The sequence below is a fragment of the Bombus huntii genome, chromosome 11 (genome assembly GCF_024542735.1).
Source record: "Bombus huntii isolate Logan2020A chromosome 11, iyBomHunt1.1, whole genome shotgun sequence".
Classification (NCBI taxonomy): Eukaryota; Metazoa; Arthropoda; class Insecta; order Hymenoptera; family Apidae; genus Bombus; species Bombus huntii.
Window position 1 is genome coordinate 1,669,225 of NC_066248.1, and position 19,785 is coordinate 1,689,009.

A 19,785-nucleotide genomic window follows, 5' to 3' on the forward strand; every position below is an offset into this window, starting at 1 on the left:
TGTATAATAAATTTATTACACAGAGCAATTTTAGTTACGAATCCAATAAAATGCCCGCTACTACTTTCGCGTGTAACAACGTAATTCGTTTTAATACGAGTGACAAAACAGTATTTCTAAAATATCTCACTTGCACGTTATAATACATTACACCGATAATTACGTTAACAAGCTCGAAATTATTGTCACTATGTATCCTGACTGAATGAATCAATGCATTTAACAAAGCATCGAATAGTTTCCATGAAATACTACTTCCACCATTTAATGCCATATCACACACATCCGTACCGCTCCCCTTGGTCAAAATATCCTATTCGGCACTTTTTCATTTTTCAAAATATGTGTGTTGAAGCATCACTTTCTTTTGTTAAAACTGAAAAGTGATATTAAGATCGGAAAATTGCTAGCAATACGCGTATTATGGTTCATCGGTTGTTATCTTTACGTAAAATATCCTACAACGAGCCAATTAGCTTAACGGTATAGGATTTCAGTCGCCGACGAAAAAAAAATTTCGATCACGTATAACGAATCGATCAGCGTTGCGAGTCTTACCCGGGGGATATCACGAAGCGTCAGAAACGTCATTTTATCTTGGAGAAAGGACGGAAGTACGACGGTGCGCAGTCGATACTCGTTCTCTCCCTGTGGGCCGTCGTTTATAGTTCATTTCCACGAACCCTTTGCGAAAGGGTTAAAAAAAGAAAAAAAAGAGAGAAAGCGTTAATTGCCCCAGGGACGAGACGACGATCTTTCGACGCGTCGCGAGAGCACGTACGCGCAAAATGAGAACGCGCGCGCGAACGATGGGCCAAACAAAAGGGCGGGATCTCCTTGTAATGGCGAGCTCTCTTCACCCAAGGTGAAGGACTGGTAAGCGAGGCGGCTTTCAGGAACTCGAGGACCGGCGACCCTTTACGCTCCATCGACGCCATATGGCGTAACCAACTTTATAATGCTCGCACGACACGGACATAACTGGTCGCAGCGTGAAATCCGCTGGTGTACGTGAATACATATTGGGACCAATCCCGAAGGTCCTAGAACGTTTTCTCAATGCTATCGTTTCTTGCCTGCTTTTTCGGCTGGCGAATGGTCGTTGGGACGAATACGGAAGCGAAGTGAGGAAGAGTTGCAGAGAGAGAGCAGTGGAGCAGGTTGAGATATTTTCATTAGAAAAGTTGGTGATTGCATTTGGTTTTGTTGGAAGAGTGAAAAAATACGAAGATTTACAAAATATTCAAAGCGTGTTATTCGTTATAATATCCGATGCGCGACTCACAAAATTTGATGCATTTATTAAATAATTTGGAGGAGATAATTTTAAGATATTGAAGGAAAAATTACACTATCAATTAGTAGGTAGTCGTGCGATTGATACTCCTCATTCAACAATGTAATCTGCTTATAATATGTTGTTAGTTATCCTACAATCCTATAATAACAGTTATTCTACAATGTAATAATCCGATCTAAATCTTACACATTTATGTACTTCGTACGATAAATATTTTGATTGTCAATCAACAGAAGCTGTATTCGTAAAATTTGTGGTTTGTTCAAATTATTGCTCAATAAGATTTGATAATACACAAGACGTATACATAATCGCTTTCGCAATAGATTTTTTCACAATTTATTGGAACGAAAATTTTGGCTGGATTACATAAGCTACCGTCTATTGAATCCACTTATCTGAACCTGGACTTCTATTATTTGAACGAAAAATCATAGACAATTGGAAAAATCAATACATCCTTGTTATATGACTTGTTTGTTTTGCGATCAGTTCAAATAGAGTTCTACTGCAGCACAAAGAAACTAGAAAACTAACTTGATCGAAATTTGTGTCCAACATCGCATGTTACACGAATTCAAAAATCATGCCGCAATTTTAATAGATACGAGTATGAAAATTCATATTACTTTGTATATTTATTATATTTTGAGTATTACTTTGGATGTTTCGTGTATATCGTTATATTACGTGCATTCTACAAATGTTTGTACCTTTCGGTATATTTATATAAAGAACAAAAGAATGAAAAAATATTTGATCGCTATTCAACTCTTTCCGAAACGCTTGATAACAAACTTCAATTTCATTCGATTCACACGTTCTGGCAGGAAAAACAATAATTTCTACTTCGTAATCTATCTGGGTTAAACGTGAACAAACGTGAACAAATGTTATTATGAAAACGTCTCTGTTCTTTGGTCGAGACACGTGAATGCACGCCGGTCATTCCAGAAAAGCGGAAAAAGCATGCCTGAATGAGTCGTTTAGAGTTATTCAGACTATTCGCCGTGTATTTTAGTCCTGGAATTTATTTATACGTTGGGGTCGTCGCACCACGACGCTTGTAAATAGATGTAGCTTATTTGCAGCCGCGGTTCGGCCTCGTGATACTGCACGATAACACCTATTAGGGTGTAATTAGTATGAAGGATTGTGCTATATTTCACTCATGAGATGTAACGGATAACACCGTTGAAATTGCAAAAATTAGATTCGCGGCTGAAATCTCTTTCAGCCATTGAAAAACTGCTTTTGCTTATAAAAATACTTACACACCAATACCTCCACTAGCGCGACAAAATCTTTATATTCACCTCTTTCTAGAGCTTTCATTCTCTGCCCAACACACTTATCAAACTACTCGATCGACCTCCGCCTACGAATTCACCAAAATAAATACAAGCACGGAAGATCAATGGACCCTTTAAAAAAAGAGGAACATCTATGAGAAAGAAATAATCGAATCTCAAAGGAGCTAAACTTATCGACCTTACCTTTCGTAAATTTTTAGATTTTATTGCATACAGGCATTGCCACAAATTTGTCGTTACCGTGATCGATCGGTATTAACAACACATAAATATCTTACTAAAACATATGAATTAATGAGAAGTTAACGCACAAAAGCTATCCCATACGTATCTTCTTATACGATCGACTTCAGAGATCATTGACGCTATAAATTGAAATGCAGATGAAAATTTCGTTTACAAATATTCTTTTTCACTACCATTACCAGCTCGGAATCCGCAATTATTTACATCATCACTCCTGTTCAATTTATAGAGTTGATCAATGGCTTCCGAATAGTTCGATTCTCTCACGTTCATTTTATGGCACTCCATTTACCCGCATGAGGAGAAAGTATGCGGTGTGCGAAAGATTCGAGCTCTGGATCGAAACGACGCGACGATTGGAATTCTCTGTACAACCCCAAGCCAGATACCGCACAGCTGCCGGAACAAGCAGAGGTTTGAATCATCGCTGCGTAGAATAATCCAACGCTATTCCCTATTTACAAAATTGCAGCTCCCGCACGCGTAACTGTTCCCGCGTCGACTCTTCGGCTCATTGTATTCCACCCTTCGACGACACCCCTGCCCATTGTTGCGAATCGCACGCACCAGCGGCCTGCCTGGGGAATTTCCCCCTTCCCATGCGTTTATCCACCCTTCGACACGTTATTGGTTCGCGTGCAAACGCGTAGCCTAATTAGTATGAATGCCTGACCATCGTGACTCCTTCATCAAGCCCGGGATTTTATATATTCGGTTCAAGGTTGCGGAGGCCTATTCAACCAGATGCCGAATGATCATCGGACGTGAACCTGAGCGTCGAGTAAATGGATATCGAAAGAGATTGCGAGTTTGGTTGTGAATGTGGAGGTTTCCTTATCTATCTTGAATGGGGAAGGTTTAACATTAGAACGGTTAGAGTGGTTTAAATGATCAATTTCGTAACTTTTCGTGGAAATTCTGAAGATCTGTAGTGGCAGACTAGCCGTTCGATTCGATTTTATACATATTTATTATTATGATTAATGCAATTTCTATGGATCGCATATTCCTTTAATTAGTTTAATTGAAAAATTATTTATTCATTTAAATTATTGAGAGAAAATTGTAAATTAATGGATATAAAATTTCGATGATTTTTAAAAGTATAATACTATGTTTTGTATTAATATAAATTAGAAACTACAAATTATTTACATTAAAGGGAAAAATTGCATTCTTAGAGACGCGATTGTTTAAGTAAATTCAATCGAAATGATCGTTTCGGTATTGCCGACTGAATAAAAACTTAACGATGCGAAAGTTGCGATTTCTTTATACGCCACAAGATTTTATTCCGCCCGTCGACGATCGCGGAAGCCGCTGAAGAAGCTATCGGATGATTGTATAAAAAGAAATTGGTTCTCGGGTGAACGATAATGAGAGTTCTTTAGTGGTAATCGTTTAAATTTAAGATGATTCTTATCGCCGAGAGTAGCGTAATTTCGTCTTAAGGTCGATAAAGCTGTTAGATACTTAATTAACAACCAAATCTATCTTCTTTTCTTAGCACACGTAAGAAAGCCAATTACTAACAACGACGTCTACGTGATCTGCGATCGTAACGGTTTCTGTTAGTTTCTTCTTGACAATGATAAATCTCGTGTCGCAATGCTCATAGACAATTTCGAACGTTACATCGGTTTTACAGTTTCGATTGTCTTGGTCGATTGTGAGTCGAATGCAGAAACCAAGGAACCCAACTGCCGTTGTTAGTTGTGTTTAATTTAGTGGCAATTAGTGGAGCTGAAGCTGCTCGAGACTTCACCAACGAAGACGTGGTCTATTTCGAGAAACGCCGCTGCAATTTCTTTGGCATCACGGCAGTTTTTGTTTCGAATTTTCGGATGAATTACTGACATTAGTTCGAAAAAATCGTGTTTGATCGAGGAACATTAAATTAAATTAGAACGTATATAATAAACATACTTATATCGTATATAATAAACATAAAATCTACATTCATACAATATATATATATATATATAATTTACGTTTAAATATTATGAGAAAGAACATTAAAGCACAGTGATAATGTGTCAGTGGTTGTCGAATTATCAATGAGTTTGGTTAATCGCCTAAAAGAAACGTAGGTAAAATAAACGGGGATGATGAACTAAAGCTCGTTGCGAATCTAATTGCTTATTCATCCTTTAAAAGCAACGGCACGCGAGTCAATTGAACCAATGAGTCACTACGTCTTTCGAGTTCATCTTTTAGAGAATACTGGCCGTGAATAACGAGTTCGTACAAAATGCAAGTCGATACGGATGGATAGGTCATTTTTATGCTCTACCCAAAGGCGATGTTTTATAACTGTGACTGAAACTGTATTCACAGAGGCGTGACACGGTATAATTAATTAAGAACAGTTACAATGTACTGTAAATAAAATCAATTTGCAAGCTTGTATAATATTCCGTATTCAGTGGTAAATAATACCATTTGATCGTGCTCATTTAGGTTGAATTAATTTCGCGTTTGCTTTTACACGCGGAAAGTTTGTTTCACTCGATTCATCCTAAAAGCAACAAATTAGCGCTTCTAAATTTTTTAATTACACAAATTCTAGATTAATTTTTTTGTTCTAAATTAATGTCAACTGTACTTTGAATATTTTGTTATTGTCATTTGTGTGAAAAGTTTTGGAAACTGTTTACGCATTTACCTTTAACCAATTTCATTCCTAATTTTCATTACAAATATGAAACTGTTGATAAAATATAAATCACTTAAAGTACGATAACAGTAAGAAAACAAAAGTATCACTGGTTTGGGTGACAATATTTGTGGAAAATATATTTAAGTCTAGCACAGAAAGAAGGTATACCACAAAAGACTGTACTTTGTATTATTCTATTCCATCGAATGAACATAATTCGTTATAATTTCATCGTCAAAAATATATTTATTGTACACCATTCGCTATAATCTACGGCAGTCGAAATTCGCAGGCTGTATTTCAATTTTAAAGGAATTCGTTGTATCTCTTCTTCAAGCGAGTAACTAGGGACAGAGAAACGACATTTCGAGAGCTTCGCCTAGCTAGGCAAACGGAATCATTTAAAGACAGAGACATGACGCAATTCGAAACGAAAAGTTTAAAAGGATTACTTTCTAATTTACGTTGAATGCCGACAGTTTTGTAAAAGTATTAATTGTCACTCAGGAGGACAAGTTTCCCTGTCGCGTTTCCGTTCAACTCTGATTACTGTGGAATAAACACCGAAATATCTCAATGAGGCGTACAACACGCGTTTTTATAAATTTGTTAACGAAACAAAAGCCGCGGTATACGCAGCTAGCATTCACCGCGCTCACAATAATTCCCGAGCTTTCGAGCCTTCCTGTATATTTTGTAGCTTGAAGATTTTCTCCTCTTTTCCGTCCTGTCGTAATGAACGAGAAATTACAAATGCGACAACTCAAGATATCGAAGAATACGAAGAATACTCAAAACATAATAATTTCATAGAGCGTTTTAAAACATTCTCTAATAGACGTCACAAATTGTAACCGAAGTAACATTCCGTGAGTGAAGTGATAAAGTGTGAATTAATCGTTAAATTAGTTGGAATGACGAGAATGTTCTTATATTTATGTTCTACCTTCTATTTTCATGTAATATGCATAAATATATGTAATATATATATAAATATATTTATAAGACACGAAAAGGTATGAGAAATAGTGCAAAGAAAATTATTATCAATTTCAAACGTACATCTTTCAAGGATTTATTCATTTCTTGGTTAAACCGTACAACCTAGCATTCAAAACTTCGTTCAAAATATACAAAAGATAGAATACAGCACAAAGAGATTATGTAGTTTCAATTACAAAAAACTTGCAGTAAAATTCTAAAATACGTAACGCACGCTTTAAAACAAACCGTGACGCAATCATAGCCAAAAACGTTCGCATAAATCTTCAAAAAAAGGACGACACATATATCTTCCATAACGATCATACGATCGTTTAAACAGTAACGATGGCAATTGTTTTTCCACATCGCAATGGAGAGAATGAACACGAGGAAAAGAAGAGGCGATTGAATTTATCAATTTCCGACTGACACGTTATCAATGATGATTTACTATGTTTAGTCGGAAATCGTGAAAAAAAATACACCAACGTTCTATTAATGGGAAGAATAACTCACACGAGTAAACGTAGTTTTAACTTGAACCGCGTGGAAATCCCTATTTAATGTGCTCGGCGAAAGTTTCTGAATGCGAAATTTTGCTTCGCTTGTATCTATGATCGTATATCGCGTACCGTGGCTCACTAGACTATCATGGTTTTTGCAGGATAACGCAAATTCATGTATACGAGAGGCTTTCGTGGATCATGCACGGATAGACAAGATCCGCGGAAACCAACCAGATCACGATTTAATGCTAATTAATAAGCGAAATACCTTCGTTTCGAAACGAAACGCAGACCACTCTAGGTGATAAACCTGACCAATTTTACGAGTATTATTTATTTTCGAGTAACTAAAATATTTTATCGGCCGATCAAATTGATCACCCGCGATAGGCAAGGCAGAATACAATTTTTTCTTCGAAAAGAAAAAAGCAAACTAAAAGTAAATACCGAAAGACATATTGTATGCATGTTTTAGGAAAAGTCAGAAATTATGAAGCGATATGATAGCGTTTAAATGTGGTTAAATTTGCGTAGAAGTTTGAAAGCGATCAATTTGACCGGCACTGGTAGGTTTAGCGTTTTAAAGAATTTCTCATTGTGACGCTACGTTGCAGAAAATACTGAAATCATTTCCGTACAAGCGGCGCATAAAAATTCATATGAAAGATTAGACCGTGAAATATCATGATCGCTTTATTGGTATTATATTAAATCATAAAGGAAAATCTTCTACATTTGTTCGTAAGCACCAGACTGGAACATTATATATTAAATACAATAACCGGCATGAATTGCAAATATTCAGGTTTATGCATTCTACGGCATACGCGCGTTCATTATCGTTTTTATTCACAACGTATCAGAATAAAATATTTTATTACGCCAGATTTGCGGTATAAAATCTTGTAACTATTCGTAATTTGTGAATTATTCTTTTATCCATAATATTACGTATTCTCACCACGATTTTCTACATTTACATGCTAATAATCTTTCGATCGCAGTTTTTCACTTGAGAGTAGAATGCGATAAACACAAAGGAAACTCGTTCGTTTTACTGCTCCGATTAACGCAATACGAAAACAGAGTCTATCGTTAAAGAAACACAAAAGGCATCTTTCGCAAAGTAGGAAGCGAATGTGACCGAATGCAAAAGGCAAAGTTCGAGTTGTGTACTTGCGCAAACAACAATGAAGTGTAATTAGAGAAGTCCAAGGCGCGAAGCGCTAGATCGAGGGCATAGAGGAACGCCCATTCCCGGTAACGCTACACGAAGTTCGCGTGATGATTCTAAGACGGTAGAGGGTGATACCTAGGTCCCTCCCCGTGGTGCAACCAGACGCGCTGTCTCTGAAAGGGTCCTCCATGGCTCGTTTACGAGGCGACAAGACAGATAGGATGGAACGCTAGGGAGGAGAACGTTCGTTGAGCTAAATGTAAATTTCGTTCCTGATTCCTGGCGTACTCTGTGCACAATGTGGACAACGTAGATAACCAGAGCCGTTGATGACGACACGAGCAAATGCCAGAGGGACGGTAAATCTTTTATGAAATCACCGTGAAATCATTGCTCTACACCATCACCGTCTCATACTCGTTGCTCCATGGTTGCGCAGACGAGCTGCGCCATGGCGGTCACCCTCGCGAAGAACTTGAACTTCCCTCGGGAGAGGGGTAAGAAAGTAAATTTCACCTCCGTATTTCGAGGGATTCGCGTCGCTCTCTGACGAGACGCTGCGAAATGGCGGTATCACGCCACCTTTGATGTCTGATATCAAGATTCCCTGTTCCGTGGTATTCAAATCCCTAAGATCCCTTCAATCTGGATAAAATATTTCGTAGGAAGATAGAATATTTTGTTTTCGAAAACTTGATACAACTTTATACGATGATCTCGCGAAGTAGAACGAACTAATTTAACAGTGAAACTCTTGGGTACGATACGCTTACTCGAGGAAATTAGTATCGACACTGTTGTATATTGGAATTTGTGGTGGTTTCTATTCGTCTCTATCTTTGGGAACTTGGAATCAGGATTGATTTACGTTAGTCACTGAAACGATCTTTAACGATGTAATACGACGTGACAAAGATTGGTACGAACATTTTTAATCACTGTATTATTACTATGCTTCACTCTTTATAATCGTAACATAAAATCATCTTTTATACAATATCTCGATCCACCTTCTTTCGTTACTATGTTAACAAGAAATCCAACAGTAAAATCGGTGATAAATAAGGCACACCTACTCTAATCAAAATTTCACCGATTAAGACGTACAAAGTTATCTGCAAATATCTACAAATATCAGCACATCTTGCAGCACGGAAACAACGTTAGTTCACAGGTCACGAGCATCTTTCTTCCAAGAAAACTTCGTTTTAGTTCACTCGAAGTGGCACACTGTCAATCGAATCAATTGTCGAAGCAATCGTTTTCAGTTCTTCGAAGGCACACACAAAACAGAAACACAATAGAACCGAGCGTTTTCCACTCGACCTAAACTACATCGTTCCAACAGTGACGATATCTCGAAGGGCTGTTCACGTTAACTCTACCTTTCTACGAACTTTCTACGATTAAAGGAGTTTTACACCCACCTAGAATTTTTGTTGTTGACACGATCGCGATTCCTGGTTAAGCGTGATCGTGGCACGACACCCGGTGAACTTCGACCCGAGTGAGTTGCCTTAGAAAGCTGGCCGCACGTAAACGTTAAAGACTCTTTAACCGGAGGGCGGTTGAACAGCGAAAGGGAAGAGAAAGAGAGAGAGAAAGGCTATTCGGGGTAGGCGAACATTCCACGCGGCTGTTGGCGCGTGCGCGCGCGTGCACATACACGGCCGTATCCAAAGAGACTGTACCACGCCAGTGTCAAATAGAGAACTCATTTCCACGAGACTTGGTCTCAGGCCTGAAAAAATCTACACGCAATTTGAACAGCAACGTTTTTACGTTCGATTTGCGATAAGCCTCGCCAATTCCAAGATTTGTCGTATTTCCATACGTTGTTTGAAAATAAAATATTTTAAGGTTTGACGAAATTTGACACTACGTAATCTTATATACATTTTATCAAATCTTTGTTGTATGCTAATCTTTGCGCTAATTGTAAATTACAACGCTTGTTGTTTTTTTAGCTTTGCGATAAAATGAAACTGCGAGATTGCAATTTCCAAACGACGAATTCGAAGCTTGAATTAAAGATTACGATATGTGATTTTTACTTTACTCCGAAGAGTTTAACGTCGTACGAAAATTGGAATGTAGTCGGATTTTTTGTCCTAGCATTTTTTTGTCTACTTGTTAGAATTTTAGCGCACAGAAGCCGGAACCACGAGTTACGAACCGTTCAGAAAACGTCCTTCCATGGCCGTTACTTCCGACGTATTTCGGGACTGGCGGGCTTCCATGGATTGCCGCACGTTGCACGGCTTGGTCATTGGCCGTATTTTGCCATCTGCTACCGTGAAAGCGTGGGCTGTTGTTTTATTTTATTCAAGCGTTACTTTTACGACTTCCAACTTCAAGAACTCATTAACACTGTCGATAAATTTTAATACTAGTTAATTAGAGATATCGTTTGATAATAACTTTTTATGAGAAGGAAATATCATCGATCGCTTCTCTCGATTAGGAACGTGGATATCGATATACGAATTATTGAACTATCTACAACTTGATAGAAATTATCTGGATTTCTACATATTCAAATGACAATGGCCATTAAACCGCAGATGCTTATGAAAATTCATATTGTTACGAATATAGTTGAAGAAATGAAATCTGAATGGAAATTTGCCTCTCGCTCGCTAAATACCGTAGCAAGTATTTTAATTTGTATTTTATTTTGTTTCGCTACCTGTAGACTTTTTGTAAACGTTTAAACCGCAGTTTAAGTATCATTAGCCAAATGTATTCTTCGATAGTGCGATCTGTTAAGAGCTTCCCAATTTTTAGCAAATTAAAAAATTTCTCGCGCTATTGGATCAATATTCGTTTCAAAGTATAAACGCTATTATTATACGAACGGTAGCAATTCATAACGCAGCGACGATAGGGATCGCAGACATGTGACGACTCAATAATTCATGACCGCTCGTAAGATTCCATCTAATCCTAACGATCTCTCGCGCTTTCCGTTTCTCCTCTTTTCATTAGTTAAGATGAACGCGATACAATTTTCCCTAATAGCACGTCGGTCGTGTGAGAAAAATGTAACGCGATAGAACTTGGAAACAGTTATATTTCTCGGTTCAACAGACCAGGTTGGACACGCCTACGAGTTGGCCCTATTTCGATCAAAGATGCTCAGCTCGTCCGAGAAATTTGTCCAGAGCCGATCGAACGTTTTCCTAAATTCTTCTCATTCTCTGCGCCGCTAATATCGGCCTCTGGTAATATACTATGCCAATAATCCACGTATTTTTCGTTTCGGAAATTTACACCGTGAACGTGATTTGACTGTGCGAGCGTTTCACGCGACATCGAAAAATCGTGCACGACGAAAAAGTTGATCGACATGATGGAATCGCGGTGCTGGCATTTGCCAAAGATGAACAAAATTTTCATTCGAGCGGGGTGGATGTCACCCCGAAATAGAAGCGAGAATTCGATACTGGAAGCGTTCAACGAACCGGATTGAAACGATTTCGAACGACGCGAATCGCTGAAAAATTAAGTAGATACGTCCCGGTTACGGTCGATCGATAAGCTGAAATTCGGGAAATCTTACATAATTGACGAGCTCGTCCGCGTGTGGAACAGATGGCTGACGTTTCCACGACGACCCACGCATACTGAGTAGCTTTGTACGCAGCGTGATTTAACGAGCGAAGTTATCAGAACGATCACCGCTAATTATTTAATTCCGTCTTCCCGCTCGGGAAGACGAATATAGTATACGCGAACCGCGTTCTCTTCATATCGATCCGGCTGCTTCGACGAAACTCAGGAAACGCGCGAATCGTTCGATGGAACAACAAGAAGGGGATGGACGGGATGAAAACGAGATAGTTAGAGGAGATAGTTAGAAAAAGAGAAACAGAGAAAACTGTGTGTGTATGTAAGAGAAAAATGTATGTACACATGTCTATGTGTGTGTAAGGGCGACAGCGCGATCTCCGGTCCTGACTTCACGTGGCTTCTATTGATTTACTACGAGGCGCTGGTTTTACGAAAGAACCGCAAAGTCTCGTAGTGAAAAGTTCGCCGGCGATCGATCCGCGCTGTCAGTCGGGATCTCTTCGTAGCCGTGTTGTCTCGTGTATAGTCACGCTAGCACTGCAACAGTCTGCTCCAACAGTTCAGTGACACGGTGCACTATACGACACAACCGCTTTAGCCTGGCTTCAGGGAATCGACACCGGCTGTTTCCGCAACCAAAGTACGTTGTCAGTCTAGTAAACATCACGTTTCTCGATCGAACTCTCGTCTCGTTTTTTCGACCGTGATCGTTTTTCACGATCGTTTAATATTATAAGAAAGAATCCTTAATTTGTAATTTTGTCCACTCGCGAATGAACAACTAGAAAATGACTCGAAAGAAAGCAGGCTTTAAAAAGCAGTATATCTCTCTTGCTCGTAAAAAAATTTCACAGAAAACTACTATTCGAGATGCCAGACATATTTAATAACGCGATGGCATTCGTCAAAGTGTGTCAAAAGATCGCAGTAAGAGTTCACCTGCCGTTAGAGGGTGGCAAGCACCAAGGACAAGCACGCGAGAAAAAGAGATCGAAAAGCAAGAAGAGAGAGGGAGTGAGAGAAAAAGAGAGGGGGGGGGAGAGAAGGGGTGGAAAAATGAGCAGGTCGCAGGCCGCAGGGCGTACGGGCTACATCCGTACCTCCTTACTTCGGCAAAATCAATAACCTGTTTGGGGGTGTAGGAGAGAACCTAAGGAGAGAGGCCATAGCACGGCACCGCCGCACTAGGTAGTACGAGAGCCAGGTGTGTTGTAAAATACGTACGCGAATGTCCAGGTGCGAATGTCGAAGGCGTCTCTTCCCCCAGAACGCTCGTGATCGTGTCGCGTACGAGTCGGGAACAGAAGCGCGTAACCGGCACCACCCCCGAATGTCCTGGCACCTGCAAACGTTGCTGGGTATCACCGAACAACCTCCTGCAAGTCCCCGCCGTATAAATTCTCGAATCGAGCGAAAAACGTACCACGAAACACGTATATTACTAACACGATCCGATTCACTGTCTACCTCGAATTTTTCAGGTTCGACGAAACTCTGTGTTTTTAGCTCCTGGCACGAGCTCACCGCACGCACCGGTATACGACGTTAATCGACGATAATTCCTCGAAATCTTTTTTCCAGTAACTCAGAATCCTGCGACGATGACACTGTCAGCAGAGGTCTCCCCCTCCCGAACGTTGCCTCCTGTTATCATTGCCCACCACCTCGCGGATACAGAACGAACGTCTCGTTCTCTGTTCGCGATCCGAATCGCGCGCTCTTCTCTCCGCCGGAAAGCAAAGAGAATTCACCACCCCGACCCCCAATGTTGTTCGACTTTTGAATAAAACACGAATATCGGTGTCGGTGTAGCGACGACACCGAGCAGCACACGAATTTCGAGCCTCGACGAACGACTTTCCTGTCAATGCTTCCCTTTCAGAGAGGAGATACGTTACCAAGAGACAGAGAAACGGACGCAGCACAACGACACGCGTTTCGAGCTGTCGCGGCTGTGGGGCGCGGACCACTACCTCGACGAGCCTCCCGGATCGTTGGATAAAACTCGGTGGGGCCGTTCCGGTCGGCGTGCGAACTCCCTACTCTCTCTCTCGCTTTTCCCCTACCACACATACTCCACCGACGTTCGACTTCCCCACCACTATCCTTCGTCTCTCGCTCGTCTTTCGTCTCTTTCGTTCCAGTGACCACCCCCCACCTGTGCTTTCCCTCCCTTCCGCTCAGACGCCGCGACCATCGCGTCGCGTCGCGTCGCGTCGCCGTCACCCCTCAACCTTGCAGGGTGCGCGAGCGCACCATCACCACCCATGCCGTACCGTACTGTGCCGTACCGTGTCTGTACGCTTTGGTCATGCACTTCGCGTGTGTCGTTACCAACGTTGAACCGACCGCGTCACTGGACCCAACGTATGCGATTGGAGATGGAGATTAGGCGATGCTGCTGCGTCACGAACCCTGTCCGTGATTCGGGGAAGAAAGCATCGTCGCTTGACCCTGGCCCGTCCTGACCGATGGGCTGCGACCAATTATGGAAATATTTACGCGTGTGCACGCTAGCGATCAGTTCGTCGAAATATCGCCTTAGATCAAAGTATCCGTTCCGTCGAGTCGGCTCCTCTTTTCTCAATGGTCGTCCGATCGGGAAAGATTTACGCTTGTAACTCGTGAAATATTGGTCCGGCGTGATAAGGTCGCCGAGGGGATGGAGATTGATGATGGCGCGCCGCGATCTTCCACGCTACTCTATCTACCAATCTACGACTCACGTCGTTTAACGAATTCGTATTTGAGTTTATAGGGGGATAAATTTTGTCTTTACGTGTCTGGTCGAATTTAGAGACACCGATCGCCGAGAGAACCGTTATCGCGGTTATACATATTACGCATATTACGAAAATATCGGATGTTTCTATTACGATGGCAATACGAGTCTTATGGAAATTTTAAATATTCTTTCTTCTTCCAAAAAGGGGCGAAATATTTTTTATGTTTATATTCAGCCTGAAAAATAATTTTTAGATGAAAGCTTTAATATATCTTTAATGTGTATTCTTCAAATTTTTGTCCGACTATTTTTCCAAAAAGTAAAATATGCACGAGATGAAATTGTAGAAGAAACTGGAAATTGTACAGCATTATGAAAAATGAAACGATAAAATTATACAAAATTATGTATGTCTGAAATTCACCTTCTTAAAAGTCTCAACTTCATGTTACAATTTCCTATAATATTTTTACACCTTCATATCTTCCTTTATTTAATGTTTCATCTTCAGTCGAAATAATTTCCTTTGTTTTAAATATGTTTTTATCTTTGCCCCTTTTCATGGTGGACGTAGTGGACATCCTTTGCTTCTAAATGGCACAAATACCAAGTTTATTGCACTCACATGTCTGCGATATACTTCAACACTGGAACACCTGATCGATATATCGAAACACACTTTATTCGGCTTTCTACTTTTCTCCTTTCACTCTATTTCCCATCTTTATTACATTTCCACGATGATAGAGTCCTACTTGCAGCTTTTTTACTGGTAAAAAGTGTGTCTTACGTGTAATTAAGGTACTTACAGATCTTTGCCTGGACGAAAAAGAAGAAAGAAAAACAAACCGCCCGTATCGTCCACCAAAGCCGAATTTTATTTGAGCTTAAACCAATGCAGCCAAGAACTTCGGCAAAGTGTTCTCTTAATTATGCCCCTTGGTGGTTGGATACTTAAGGATGACAATCGCAAAGCCAGTTATTCCTTGATGTCATTGCAGCGTGGCCAAGTATTCCACGTTGATCTTGGCTGCTTTAAGTCGAGGCATTCGCCTTGGATGAGAAAATCCACCCTAACGGCATCTGAATATTGCAACCTCATCCACTTCACGATGCCGGCTTACTTCGTCTGCGTGTAAAAGGGTTGTCCCTAGCTTTGAAGATCAAGAGCGTTTCAACGTGCGCGCATGAGAAACACTGGTTATTACCAGAGTAAAAAGAGGAAGTCTACGAGGATCGAACGTCGGAATTTGGAGAGAAAATGTATTTGGGTTGAGTCTGTCACATTTCCTTCGTTAGAAAATAAATGTTGATACGACGACGATTGAAATTTAAGTTTAAGTGATTACATGAAATAATTTCAATTGAGAAGGTCTTCGAAAGAAAGAAATATATACGTCCATGGTACAGTGAGTTACAGGAGTATCCATACATCCCCAATTTCTGACTTTAATCGACCGATTAATATTTTTTTACGATACAAATGTCAAAACTCTTGTTTACGATAAGGTATTTTGGTAATCGTATACATGTATAGTAATTGACTATTTGATTAGAAAATACATTCCACGCTTACAATGAATCATAGAAGGATACATTCATATATCTCTGAATTGCAACCGAAAGCAGCGCATAAAACATACAAATCTAGATAAACTCACGTAAAATCAATTTTGCTAAAGTTCACGTCAAGCACAGACAAAATTAATTTGAAACCTCTTATCTATATTCTGAACGAATGTTTCTTTATTCTGACGTTGAAAAAAAAAAAACAAAAAAATACTTAACCGTTGGAAACAAACATGATATGCGAGATAGGCGTAATCGTTTTAGCAATTCCGATACAAGTTCGACAAGCAATATTTTACACGAGGTATACATGGAAGATTCCTTGCAAAACGATTTGACTGCGATCTAAATTGGATTCGGTCGACGAATTTTTGCGATAGCAGCTTTATCAGTACCGCATCGATATCAACTTTCGAATATTTGTCGGCTGAGAACGAAGTTGTTTCGCGCAACAAATGAACTAGCTGGGGAATAATAGGCGACGACCGCAATGGCTTTTGCAAAACCGATCGAAGGGTAAAATATTCATAGAAACTGGCGAAATCGTGAAATTTGGAAGCATTTGAATGGTAGGCTGTACACAGCAAAATGTACAGACAACGCATCGATAGGTATTAAAAACGCTAAATGGAAGTATAAATTTCTGCTTCATTACAATATACTTACTCGACATTCGATTTTAACAAAACGGTGCCGATTTAGCGTTCGCCTCATTTCATATGGTAAAATATATTCGTATGTTTCATTAGTAATAATATTCCTGCGAAAGCAACGATGCGGTAAAGTGTAAATCGAATGGGGCTAATGAAATCAACAGAATTTAACGATAGGTGTAAAATATTAAGTTTCAATTTAAATTAAAGTATGAATATAAATTTGACGTCAAACAACCTTTGAATGCTTATATTCTTTTATTGATCTTTTAATTTTGAAATACGCTAAATATCCTATAAAATATCCTATCGTTGAATGAATAAAAAAGTTATTTCTTCGTCAAGTTCCATTTCTGGTTACCTTCGATCTGTTAAGAAGCATATGAAGACTATGGATTCCTCGGAGGCGCAAATGTTTGCACGGTGTACGAAAGTCATGCGGATTTCTCGGAACAATGAAAATCAATTTGACAGGAACGTCGACGCTCTCGCGAATCGAATTTACAAAACACATTTACGAATAGGTTGCGCGCGTGTAAGTGGCGTATGAGAGTTCCGCAATTTTGATTCGAATAGCAAGCTGTATGTTATTGTCGTTCGGTATATGTTCGCGTCAGACGTTTGCCATGGTTGCGGAAATCTACACGGAATCTCCGAGAACCTAATACATTTTCAAATCAGAAACAGCACGCCCGACGACAGTGATCGATAATAACGTGTATTTCAGATATCATTAACAAATGCATTTAAAATTTTACCTCCAAAGAGTATCTACAAGACAGTTTTATTAAAAGTGTCTTGTCATAGCAAGGTTGCGAAAAATTGAATTCATATTTGAAAAATTTATCAACTTCATGGGGCCATGATACCTTCAAATATTAATTAATACGTTCGTTTCCACCAAATTTAATTCGTAACATAGTAATTGTTGGCGAGGTCTTTGCTTCTGTTCATCTTGGAATTGTTTTTAATGGTAACTTTCTGCAAAAGAGAGTGTTTTACATTGTCTGATTATTTTTATTGCTACATACAATAGCAGTTACTATGTTATCTCGTTAATTTTTTTATTGTAGGATTAAACCTTTTTGCTGTTCACTAAAATAATGAAATGCGATTTAAAAGCTCGCAATTTGTAGTAAAAATAAAAAAACTCCATATGTATTTCAAAATAAATTCTTGAAATCGATTGTTTCGTATTAATGGAAATAAAAATTAACAGAATTCGAAATATCTCATCACAATTTAAGTCGTGTGTATTGAAATTGCAGCGTTAAATCTGGCGATCTGGGTAAATAATAGGACAGCAAATATTTATGAAAATCTTACATCATAAATATTTTGTCAATAATTTCTTTCTTAAAACACCTGAAATATATCTACTTTTCAATAAAAACGTTACAACCACTTGCGTAATATTATCATCGTTGAATATCTTATTGATCATCTTATCAATTCGGAATTTTAATAGCAATTCACCTATTTTCGAGAGATGTTAGTGCTGACAATTTTTACTCTCGACTGTTTTTCTAAAAATTCATTGCATCCCTATACATACAATTTCAAAAATTTCTTCTCCAAATATCAAATAAGCCAACTGAATACTATCGTATATCACAAATACACCAAATTATTTACACGCACTTCGTGCCAAACCAAGACCCCGTTGGTTTACCTCGTTCACAGAGTATGATGAACGTCATTCGCTTCAAGTCAACGATGAAACAAACACACGAAGCAAACTAAATCGAATTTGATTGAAACAATGTGTATTAACTGGAACAATCGATCAAGCCTGTTTGAACGTGCATTTCGATATCGGCGAAGAATTCGACATAATCGACGATATTCAATGAAGAAACTCCATGAATCGTGGAGAAACCATAGCCAGAGTCACAAATGCAATTGCGAGAGAGGTCACATTCGTTCGGTCTATGACGCCTTCAAATTATTAATCACAGGTTATGTTCGTGTCCAAGTAGTTTCACATTACGTACCGAATTATCGGTTTTCATCTCAAATGGATTATCCTGGCGCCGCAATTATGTGAGATTCCGTATAACACTTTGAACGATTTTGAGAATTCCCTTACAGAGCCTTGCCGGATTCCATTTCGATTCACATTCGATTCGTATGTACTATCGACTCGCTGTTAAATCTCTTCCTTGCTCGTCGATCAATTAATAACTAACGCTTGCGCGAGCGCCGACGGTTTCCATAGTTCGTTTCATAGTCTGCAAGTAAATTGTTCTTTGTCAAAGTCGATAACAGATATGCAAGAGAGAAATCACCTCGTGAAAGATGCCGCGGCATCGTGTACTCGATCGAGTGATGTACAACACACGAAAATGGAGGATGCGATGAATCTTGTAACGATTCATAGTATGTCATAAATAGTATGGAAGAGTATTGTAGAGTTACGGTTTGTAAAATTTATTTGGACAATGAATTAGTGTTTTTGCTTGATAAAGATCTTTGTACTTTTTGGAATTGGAGATCATATCACTTGGCAATCTAGCGATAAGAATCACGAATCGTAGCACAAAGTTAGTTACAGCCTCCTGACCATCGATTTAGGATTACTCAACATTTTTGACAATTTTCGTGTTTTTAGTAAACTTGGTAGCCCCAAATACATGCTATTATACGTAGTAAGAAAACTTATTAAATATGTATTAAGAAATTATGCAGATTTGTGTCAATAACTTCCTCATGTTACACACGTTATCGCAGGTATAATAAAGAATTTAGTACTTGAACACGCAAGCGCAATTATCAATTGGTAATAAATCAAAGAGTTCATAATTATAATAACATCTCACTCGTTGCTTTTCGTGCGATTATTTCGTAATTTTACGAAAATTTCATATTTATTCAGTCCTACTTTCTTGCCTCATTTCCATTCACTCGAACATCATTACCACGTTGTGACAACCTAAACAGTATACAGGGGGTTCGGCTACAGGTGTCAAGAAATGTAAGGGGTGATTCTTGAAGCCGAAATGAGACGAAAATTAAGAATAAAAAGAGTGCGTTTTTTTAGTTATAGTTATTAACAATTAAAAATCGGTCACAATATCTTG

The 19,785-nt window shown here is 39.1% G+C and overlaps 1 protein-coding gene across 1 annotated transcript in view; it reads right to left on the minus strand.

Moving 5' to 3' along the window:
- LOC126871049 (neural-cadherin-like) overlaps nucleotides 1-19,352 on the minus strand; it is a 189,455-nt gene extending 170,103 nt beyond the window's left edge. Inside the window, exon 1 of the mRNA XM_050629410.1 lies at nucleotides 12,983-19,352. The gene's annotated coding sequence lies outside the window, so the exon portion shown is untranslated. The remainder of the gene's footprint in view (nucleotides 1-12,982) is intronic.
- Nucleotides 19,353-19,785: the final 433 nt, after the last annotated feature.